The sequence below is a fragment of the Camelus bactrianus genome, chromosome 6 (genome assembly GCF_048773025.1).
Source record: "Camelus bactrianus isolate YW-2024 breed Bactrian camel chromosome 6, ASM4877302v1, whole genome shotgun sequence".
In the NCBI taxonomy this organism is placed as follows: domain Eukaryota; kingdom Metazoa; phylum Chordata; class Mammalia; order Artiodactyla; family Camelidae; genus Camelus; species Camelus bactrianus.
In genome coordinates this window covers 69,032,862-69,043,710 of record NC_133544.1, presented here as the reverse complement: position 1 = coordinate 69,043,710, position 10,849 = coordinate 69,032,862, and the positions used below count along the sequence as shown (strand labels likewise).

The following is a 10,849-nucleotide window of genomic DNA, read 5'->3' as shown; positions in this document are numbered from 1 at the left end:
GCCATCACAATCTCATCCAGATGTTGACTCTTACCACTCTTCGGCTCTCTGAGATGGATGGTTTAGCTGAATCCATGAATAGCCCATGGGTTTTGTAACACTGCTAAACCAGTCACATGTCCTTAGAAAGAATTTTAGATCTTAAAGGGTGTTAGAACATTACGGCACCCTTATTTGCCATTCAAAAAAAGTGCCTTTTTATTCTGAATTTGAAAGTCTTATATGTTCATTGAAAGGCATTTTCATCAAAAATTAAAACTAAGCATTTATTATACCTTTAACTAGAGATATCCACTATTTTTTGCACATTTTACTACCAATCTTGTTTTCTATGAGTATGAAAGCATTCATATTTTACTGCACATGTAGTTTTTTTTTTTTGCTTTTTTCCACATAACATTTTATTATAAATATTCCCCCACATTACTACAAGCTATTCAGATTTTTAATGGCTGTACAATTTCCCCTTCTTTGTGTGTTCCACATGTTTTTGGCCATTACCCCATTGTCGTATGTTGTTAGCTCTTAACCAATTTTCTCTAAGAGGTGGTTGTCCACCTTAAGTTCACAATTTTTACTGTTTTCAAGTAATTAAATTTGTGCTCAGAATTAAAAAAAAAGATATGTGTCTTTGCTAAGAATTGCTTCCCTAAGCATTCACTTGCTATTAATTTGTCCGTATTTTTTGAGTGCCTACTATGGGCACCACATCTTGTTCCTAGACATATTTCACAGACCAAGAAAATTATGCTTGGGAACATTTGTATAATGATAGCTAAATTTCACACTTGCAAAATTACAAAAAGCTGTGTAAAGATTCAAGGGTCTTTGAAGCCATCTTTGGTTCCACTTACTTGTCATTATTTAATCAGAAAAGAGCCTTATTGGGACACATATGGTGTAAATAGTTCAAAAGATATTTGGATGTCTTCATGACAGAGGCTTTTCTTACACTTCAGCCCTTAAAATGTTGCATTTTATTTTTCCACAGCTATGCACTGTTTTTTGGAAGGTGGAAAGTCATTTTTTTAAAGCCAGAAATTAACCATATTTTTCTTCTCTTTCCACGGGAAATATTTCTTTCCTATGGAATTCTGGTTTGAAAGGGTATTTATTTTTGTAAAAGCTGTATACCTGGTTTTAAAAGTTCCATCACACATGAGAGAACTTGTCTCTTCTACTGATTTGAATGGAAGTGAACTTTAAAAGAACAGGTCTGTACCATACAACTTGGGAATCTCAAAACACAGAATGAAAGGAAAGTCCTGCTTATCCTACCAAATTTTTGCCGAAGAGGCTCAACTGGGGAATGAAAGGTAAGACAAAAAAACACTTGAATTCAATTAAAAACCGATCGAGTTGTCCTGCATTTATGGGAGGTAAGTGAAACTTCGTTGATTTCATTCCATAGGGGGCTTTCTTAGCTCTTTACTTATGAGCATAAATTACTCTGGATTTTAATTTCAGGTTTGGGGTTTGATACATTCTCAGACTAAAATCAATATTTTCTCTTTCCTAAAAAGTCTCTTTTGCATATTATTTGGAGGCTCATGAATTACAGATGTAAAACTGAAAAAGAAGAGACAGCTCCTTAATACCCCAAGAGACTTTTGGACTACTTTCAGATTTTATGGTAAAGAACTTGCTTCTTTTCATATGGTACCACTGAAATGAAAACGCACACAAAAACCCGGCTGCACTGCCGCTAAATTAACATTTGTTAATAGATTGGAGAGGCATATTTTCTCACCCTTCTTCTTTCTTGCATACTTTCAGACTTCTCCTCTTGGATCCAAAATGGGCTGTTTAGAATGGATCCACTTACAGCCTTGTGTGGGGCCTTTCTGAAATGCTGTTCTCACATCCAAAGTCACTTTTATTCCCAGCAGCACTCACCTGGCCTCTATTTGAAGATAATAAGCTCTCTCTATATATTCACTTAGAAGCTGAGTTTTGCCCTTGATGTTACATTTTATATTGATTATCAATTAACTTTTAAGTTGCAGTTAAGCTTAAGTACTTTTTACACACAGGGGATACCCCACACACACTGAATTTTTTTAAAAGAGAAGCTTCCCTGAGGGCAACATTTCTATTCAGTTATAGTATATCATATGAGTCTTTTATGGCATTTTCCGTGTGTGGACAAGTGTATTCAATATGATTTGTCCAACTTTATTTATTATGCTATAAAGTTTACTTTCAACATTTAAAATGCTCTTCATGATATGTAGGTATTTAATGCTGACATCATGCTATCATTGAGGAATCAAAACTATGGAATAGGAATTAGTTCTGGGTTCTGTGTTGACAGATGTGCACCTTTACCACTGGCTGGCTGTATGACTTTGTTCAGATCAATTAATCACACTGTGTCTAATATTATTTGAACATGAGGCAATATTATTCTATATTCATAGAGACCTCAAGCCTTTCCTCAGGACCATAACCACCTTTTAGATTCTCACTGTGCCTGCCCCAATTGTATGCCTACTGTAAGTTTTCAAAGTTTTAGCCAACGGAGTACTCTAATTTCAAAATCTAAAATTAGTGGCAAGTCAATTTGGGAATGTTTCTCATCTGCTGACTGTGCTTCTTAAAAGTGATAGAAATGTTAACTAATAAATAACTAAGTGTAAGTAACTTATCCAAGCTACACTGCTCCAAGTCAGGAAGTCAGGATTCAAATACCAAGTGTTGGACTCCAGAGTCCAAGTTCTTTATCTGTAGTCTGTAATTAATAATGTATCAAGTGCATATATTCATTTACAATTTTTAAAGTAATGTTTAATTCACTATTTCAAAAAAGGATTTGATGAAGCTTACCATCAAACATCAACATATAAGATAGTTAAAAATTAGGATAAAACAAAAGGTCATAAAGATAGAAAAATGGAGGTGAAATTATTATAATTAAAAAATAAAACCTGTGCTAAACTGATTACTGCAGTATAACAGTAAATTTAGGAACAGTCCCTACAAAGCAAAAAAGGAATATGGCTGTCACTTAATAAAAGGAAATATTTACGTATTCCTCAGTAGGGGCAAACTTCAAACTTTATTCCGATACTAAAGAATTACACAAAATAACTACAAAGTGACATGATTGCATTGCGGAAAGGAGCACAGTTCTAGGACAGCATTTAACAAAACTATAAGAACTAGACTTGGGGTTTAGGAGAGGCTTCCCTAAGGAAGTGATGCTATAGCTGAAATCTTAAGGATTAGAAGAAGCTATTAGGTCCTTGCTTTCAAAGTGCTGCCTGTAGACCAACAGCTCTGGCACCAGCTGGGAGCTTCCTAGAGATGCAGAATCTTAGGCTCCAGCTTGGACCTACTGAATAAGAGCCTGCTTCTGTTTTAACAAGAGACACAGGAATTCCTTTGAACATTAAAGTTTGAGAGGCACTGATCTAGGAGAAGGGGTGGGAGGGACAAAGGGAACAGTGTGTTCAAAGGTTCTGTGGCAGGAAGAAGAATGAGGAACTGAAACTCAGGCAATGTGGCTGGAGTCTTTGTAGTAAGAGGAAGAGGAATCCAGCATGAGAAGGTGATAGAGACCTACACATGCTGAGACCACTTAAGCTGGGATTTGTAGGCCTGAGAGGTGCAGGAATCTTTGAAGATTTGTAAGCAGAGGGTTTGTATTTAGAAAACACTCTGCAGTGCAGAGAGCAGAGGGCACTCGGGGTGGAAGCAGAGCACCATTTTGGTGGCCAGTGTGGTGTCTAGGTGAAAGATGACAGTGTGGAGATGGTGAGAAGGAGAAACGCTTGAGACATATTTAGGCAGTTAAATTAACTGGCTTTGGTAATAGATTTAATGTGAGGGTGAAGGAGAGTAAGGGGTAAAGGATTACTCCCAAATTTCAAACTTGACCCTTCTGGATGGATAAAGGTGGTGAAACAGAGAATCCCTGAAAGACAACCAGACTTGGATGGGAAACAACCAGTTATGTGTTGGAAATGCTGAATTTCAGGTGCCTTTGAGGCAGTGGAGCCATCAGAGGTTGTTAGAAATGTGGATTCAGACTGGTCTAGACTGGAGGTATAAATTTGGGAGTGAGATGGGTAACATGTTGGATAAGTTAGGAAAATGCAAAAAAAAGATTTTCATTGTACTCTTTATTGAATTCCAATAACACTTGCTAATTTAATAAAAGCAGTTTTATAGAGTGCCAAATTAATATAGTCCAGCTCCATTAGTTTCTATTGTTTAAAGTAGATTCTGGAATAGATTTTAGACAATCAGAGAGAAATGGCTAGTCAATATATTTTTTAGACTTTCTCAAATACAGGTTGTCTTGACCATGCTTTGGCAGAAGTCGGACAGAACTCATTTAAACACTGAATTCCATGTACCCTAAACATAGACATTATATGTTGCCAATTGCCTAGTCCATCATAGACCCACAGTAATATTTAAATTGCTGATTACTGAAGTGAGAGCTGTATATTTTAGGTATCAGACTTGCAGGTGGTAAAACTGGTATTCTATTATGAAAATTAATGAGCCTGATAAGACTTCTCACTCAAACATAGTGTCATCCTGTCTACGCAGAGAAGGGCTGCAGAGGTGCACCTGAGCTGTGCTAGAGCTAATCTCTAAAATATCTTTGATTCTGCTCAGATATATGGACAGATATAAACAGTGTGGAGGATAGAACTTGACTAGAAAATTTAAGTGTAGATTTTCTCAATCGACTAAATTAGCTATGAAAATACAAACGTGGCTTTTACAGAATAAGTTTACCGTCTGCAAAACTGACGCTCAAGAGGTTTAACAAATTAACCCATTAGGTGGAGGGAGGGGCTGGAATCAGGGGTAATTATAAAAATATATAAGAATTGGTATGGTAAGGTCACAAGCCATTAAGACAAGATATCAGTCCTATTGCTGGAGGTGTGCTCTGGAGAACCTGTTGCTATGAAGGCATTGCTTGCATTAGCTTGAGGGCGGGTATTCTGGGAATGCGGAGCCAGCGTAGGAGGAGTACGGTCAGTTCTCCAGGAGGGAGGGAGGTGTAAGAGCAGATAGTGGTCTGTGACTATGGAGCACAGTTTTCATTATCTTAACAACCAACATGGCCTGTTCTATTACCTCCTGGCTGAACACCAGCCCTGCCTAGAATTACGCAACAAGGAAAGATGAAACCGGTAAGCTTTGATTTAAGCATGGTTAATATTTTGCTGTTATTTTTGACAGTGATTAACCAATAGTTTCACCTGCTTTTTAAAGCCATCCATAATCAACTACTCCATCAGTAACAGAAGAAATGACTCATCTCCATTGTCTGGCAGAGGGGCCACATCCTGATGGAATTTCTTATTTACAAGTAAGGAAGGAGGGGAGGAGTTGTACACCATTACACTTGGGATATGGTGTTTCGAATGACTCTTCCAACCTCCTTTGATTCTGGGAAGGGTTTTATGATACAGGCTCTGAGAAAACATTGAGTCAGCCCTCTTAGCTGAGATTATATGATTTGGAGGATGAGGGAACACAGCTTGAAATGATCCTACCATAGATGGCTTACTTTCCTGACCACCCACCATCCTGGGGCTAAAAGAACAAGAGTCATGTAAGTGAGAAGGAAGTATCAGCTGAATTCAGGTACTCCAGGGAGTCCAGCTTTCTCTTCCTTGATGCTACTGTGTTCATTGGACCTTGCACCCTTTTCCACTTTCTCTGTCCATCTTTCTGACTGTGCTCTGTACTTCTCACTGTGTTTCTTGCATAATATTGTGAATTCATCTCAGCTTCTGCACTTTATTTATCTTTAGTAATTAAAATAGTCTCTGATTATTTCTCCTAGATGGTGATTAAAGCTTGGGTCCCTCACTTGTAAAACTTGATTGGGACTTCACCAACCTGAGTATGTCAAACAAGTCACTTTTCCTAGACTCCATCTTAATTACGGCATTGCTGCTTCTCCTACCTTTGGGGTAATATCTGTTACAAATGATTCCGTGATGCTTTGTACTACCTTTTATACACTAGTTCAATGCCAGACTTTAAAGTTTATGTTTGTATGAAGTGTAGTTTCTTCTTCTTTAAAATGGTCAGATTCATCCACTCTGAAAATTTGATTTGTCTGGTTTATAAACAAAAACACACTAACTCATGATTCCCAGAGCATATATTGGCAAATGGAATAGCACAGGATTATCACACCAATTAGAGTGTAGTGTTTTTCTTTTCTTTTCTTTTCTTTTCTTTTCTTTTCTTTTCTTTTCTTTTTTAAACTATTTTATTTATTTATTTACTATTGCATCATTTTATTTTATTTTATCTTGGTGGGGGGAGGTAATTAGGTTTATTTATTTTTAGAGGAGGTACTGGGGATTGAACCCAGGACCTCAAGAATGCTAAGCATGGACTCTGCCACTTGAGCTATACCCTCCCCTCTTTAGTGTTTATTTGTTTGTTTGATGAGCAGTGTGAATTCCATGGAGGAGAACAATCTCAGGATAGAAGTTTAAGAAAAAACAAGATTTATTCTACTTGTTGCATTGACAGAAATTTGTTATAACAGCTTGGCTATATTTTTTCTCTAGTCCATTTTATTGCCAATAACAGATAATAATGGTCATACTTACTGAGTGCTTGTATGCACTTTTATCATAATCCCCAATTAATTAATGTTTCAATATTAAAGTCATCAATACTGAAAGCTTCATAACTTTAATTTTAGATAGCAAGGTTTTAGGATATATTTGCTGTTATTGAGACTTTTTTTTTGCTCTTGCAAGATAATGAAACCTTAAATGAGGAATATTACTGTTTCTTGGAAACCAAGAAATAAGAGGAGAATAATTTCATATGTAAATACGTGTAAAACTTAATCTTGGAAGGATTCTTCCACTCGAAGAGTTTATAACAGGAAATTATGACCTTTAGATAATCTCAAAATTGGCTTAAATTTCACCCTCGGCCCCAAAAGAATTGGAACAGTTCTAAAAATTCTCATGTTTAATAAATACCTAAGTGCCATTTGTCACTGATCTCATGGAAAGGTAGCTTTAATAGAGCTAAATAGTCAATTTGGTATAGCCTTAGAGAGGAAAAAAAGTCTAATTGTGTCCAAGATATCATAGTACCAAAAGTGTATAGTTATCTTCACTAAGGAGTTATGTATTATTTCTCTACATTTGGGATATAGGCTAATTTACCGCATCCTTAACTCTTGTCAGCTTTATAAAATCCTGTTGTTTCAGTTTCCAGATAATTTTTCCTTGTAAAACTTTCTTTCGTCTCCTAATAAATATGCCCTTTTGAAATCCCTTTTCTTTTTAAAATGAAAAGACTAAAAGGACTACTTTTGTAATTAAAAGTCATTTTCAAATAACCTCAGAAGATTGTTTCTAGATATCAAAACATCTTTATGGTCCCATTTCTATGGCAAGAAAGACAGCGAGTGGGACCCTGTACATTTTACTGTAGTCTACATTAATTACCTTCTATTAAAAAACGACAAAGACCTTTTTGAAAGGGAATCTGGCATTCTTTCCAAGAAATGATGGCAGACACCCTACTTTGCTGATTTCTTGACACTTCTAATTACCTGTATTCATTTGAAATCGTTTCCTTTGTAGAGAGTTATTGGCATGATTTTCTGAGAACAAGAGGAAAATGGAAAACATTTTAGCAAGTTAAGGGGAAAAAAAATCAACAGTATCATTGTTTGCCGCTTTTGTTGAAACTACCTACACGAGTCATTTGAGGGACATGAAGGTAAATGAAAGGTTATACTTTGCCCTGCACGTTGTTGCTGGTATTTGTAATGTCAATAACTGTAGAAGGTTGTCAGGAAACTGGAGAGATAAAGGTCAATAGCAATGACAAATATATCATTGTATGTGTTTGAATATGCAATAATCAGGCTAATCCGCCAGCGGAGGCTTTCACACCCTGGAAATATCAATCAGGTGCTATGTGAAACCCACCGACTGTCCTCCAGTCTCCTAGAGTGTGACGGGGGGTGGGGCAGGGACCCAAAGAATGAAAACCCATCAATTTTTTTTGAAGTGGGTGGTATCGTAGTCATTGCTGAATACACATAAACACTCACCGTTTCTTTTAAAGGTGAGATTAAAAAACATATTAAAAGTCACCCAGTTTCTCAGATTGCTTCATTGGTGGGAAATTTGAACATTTTTCATTTCACTGAAAGAGGAAGACACAATTCAGCGTTGTGTATCATGGCAATGAGGTCTATGCCAGAGCCTTTCAGTGTTGTAAGGTAAATTAAATATTAACTAAGCCCTGCATACAATCTTGACAAAAATTTAGTTGGCTAATAGTGAACCCTTATCCCAAGCCCTGCCTCCTGTTGATCTGACATGTTAGAAAGTGTGGCCATTTGTATTCAATAATAAATTATTTACAAATGAAATGCACAGTAGGTTACTTAAACTGTGTCTCTACTAAGAATAGACTTGTTAAAATACATTTTGTTGGAGCCAAACCAGAGTATTTAGATTCAGTAGACAAATCTATCCATCTTCCTTTTAGTAAATTGTGCTGAAGAAATCACTTAAAACCTTTTGGGAATTGAAAACTAAAAATAAAATAGGAAGAGCTCTTTTAAATGAATATGCTTCAACTTGGTCTTGAAGAACACCTGCAGGATATAGAGGCAGTGTGTTTGAAACGGGGGATCGTATTTTATGGGTATTACTTTTTAATTTTTGCATCTGCTGGTACTCTCCATTAAAATAAAATATTTTGAAAAATCTACTCTTCCTGAGACATTCTGCATTTTCTCTGGTCTTATGACCTCTTGCCCTAACGCTGACCCAATGCATAAGTCATCCTTCCTGAATGCACGCACGGACCACAGGGAAAGAGGTGAAAAAGAGATCTGCTACAGAGGATTCTAGAGTGACAGGAAAAAGAGCAGAAAACCCAGCCATACCTGAGGTGACAGAATAAGAAGAAAGGCTGGAGGGGACAGAGAGGGCTTGAAGGAGGAAGAGATAGAGAGATGGAGATGGTTTCAGGAGGGGAATAAAGATGGGGCATTCCAAAGGTAAAATATAAAGAGAATTTAACATAACATATATAATTGTTACCTAGGAAAAGTGAGAGTTACTGAACGTAAAGAGAGAGAAAAAGAAAAGGGAGACTGCAGAGACTGAGAGAGAAAAGGATAATGTTCAGAAAGCTGATCAGAAGAGAAAGTCCTAGGCAGAGGGAAAAGAAACAAACAGCAGTCTCCCATGTTTTCCAGCCAAGGTCCTCTCCAAGGACGAGGAGTCAAGGCTCCACCTGGCCTTGCCCCGCACGTGCCTCCCTTAAACGCACCTGTTAGAAAGCCGCGTGCCCGCCCTGGCAGTGCCTCAACAGCATTGCTCCTACGTGTACGTTTCTTTTCACTTTTAAATATTCGATAGAGTTCATTATGGAGATCTTTACATTGAGGTTTTTTTTTTTCAAGCTCTAATTATTTCCAGATGAATAATAATTTTACAAGTCCTCAGACAAAAACTGTAAATGGTTTAAGCAGGGCATTTAGAGATTGGATTATTTCCCCTTTCACTGGTTTCCCTTTGTATTTAGTTAGTTTTTGATTGCATTTCTGACCTGCAGATAAGACTCCTATGTAAGTAAACAGCCTGGCTAAATTCACGGGGTGCCAAGTGACAGCTATAGTACTGTTCCAAGGGTGTTATTTATTTTACTTTTCATTTTTTTATAAACTGAAATTATATAAGCATAGGTGAACCCTTACTTTTCTCTTGTCTTCTTACTTGAAGGGAGTATTTTCTTCATGAAAGTAACTAAAAGGTTTAAGAAACAATAAAAGGGCTTGCATGCACTAGACATGTTTTAAATAGAGTTAACTTTTCTTTGCAATTTCAGCAACTTGAATGCAGGTGCTGGAAATAATAGAGTCCTGGACTGTGTAGGCTGGAGTGACTTCTTTTTATAGGCTAACATCTGGGTGAGAATAAAATTTTGAAGGTTATATTTTTTCATTTTATTTCCTTCTCTCCCCCTCCTCCTTTTTTTTGGTGGGGAGGGTAAAGGTTAGTTTGGAGATGAAGGGGTAATACAATGCAAGTAGTTTCATATTTCTTGTGATCTTCTTTTTTAAAAAACTTTGTGATATAGCACACATTAAAAAAAAATGACTGTTTTGCAAAAGAAGCTTTGTTCTTTTATGTTAGATGCCTAGGATTGAAAATTAGCTTATGAAATCATACTTATCTACTAAACCTATATAATTTTGCAGTTTTTCTTTTCCCTTTACAGTATAATATTTGGGTAATAACAGAATTCATAGTAATTTTTACTTTTTTCTCTCATTTGTTCATTGTTACCACTGAGCATTTTAGTAATCATGGCCCACAATGGGAACTACTCAGAATTTACAGAATTATTCCATAGTTTTGTCTCTTCGGACTAAAAACTTAATATAGTTTCTAAGTGTTATAACCTGCTCTACAAGTGAACATCCTGAGAGATAACTGTAATTCGCATGTGTTAGGGATGGGAGAGATTAGATATAATTTTATTCCTATCTATCTTCTCTGTCTCTCTGTGTAGACAGACAAAGTATTAGACATGACAGAGTGTGCAGTTGTGAGGGAAATCACAAATCTCAGGTCTTTCTGAGGTAAGAAAGGGTGAAGGCCAACACTTCTAGCGTTCTGGAAGTTAACTCATGCTTACTTGCATACATACCCAACCACCCTCTCTTCTCTCTTTCTTTCACACTTGCTGCATTAACCAAGTCTTCCTGTTTGATAAAAACAATTATCTAGCTTTTAGAATAACAGTAATTTGTTCCAGATATTGTTCTTTCTTCATAAATCAGTAATCTTATTCATTAAGAGTCTGCTTA

General features: G+C 36.5%; 1 long non-coding RNA gene across 1 annotated transcript in view; it reads left to right on the top strand.

Moving 5' to 3' along the window:
• The first annotated feature begins 5,243 nt into the window (after nucleotides 1-5,243).
• The window catches only part of LOC123619681 (uncharacterized), a 294,028-nt gene continuing 288,422 nt past the window's right edge, over nucleotides 5,244-10,849 (top strand). Inside the window, exon 1 of the long non-coding RNA XR_012507282.1 lies at nucleotides 5,244-5,581. This is a non-coding gene — a long non-coding RNA (uncharacterized LOC123619681). The remainder of the gene's footprint in view (nucleotides 5,582-10,849) is intronic.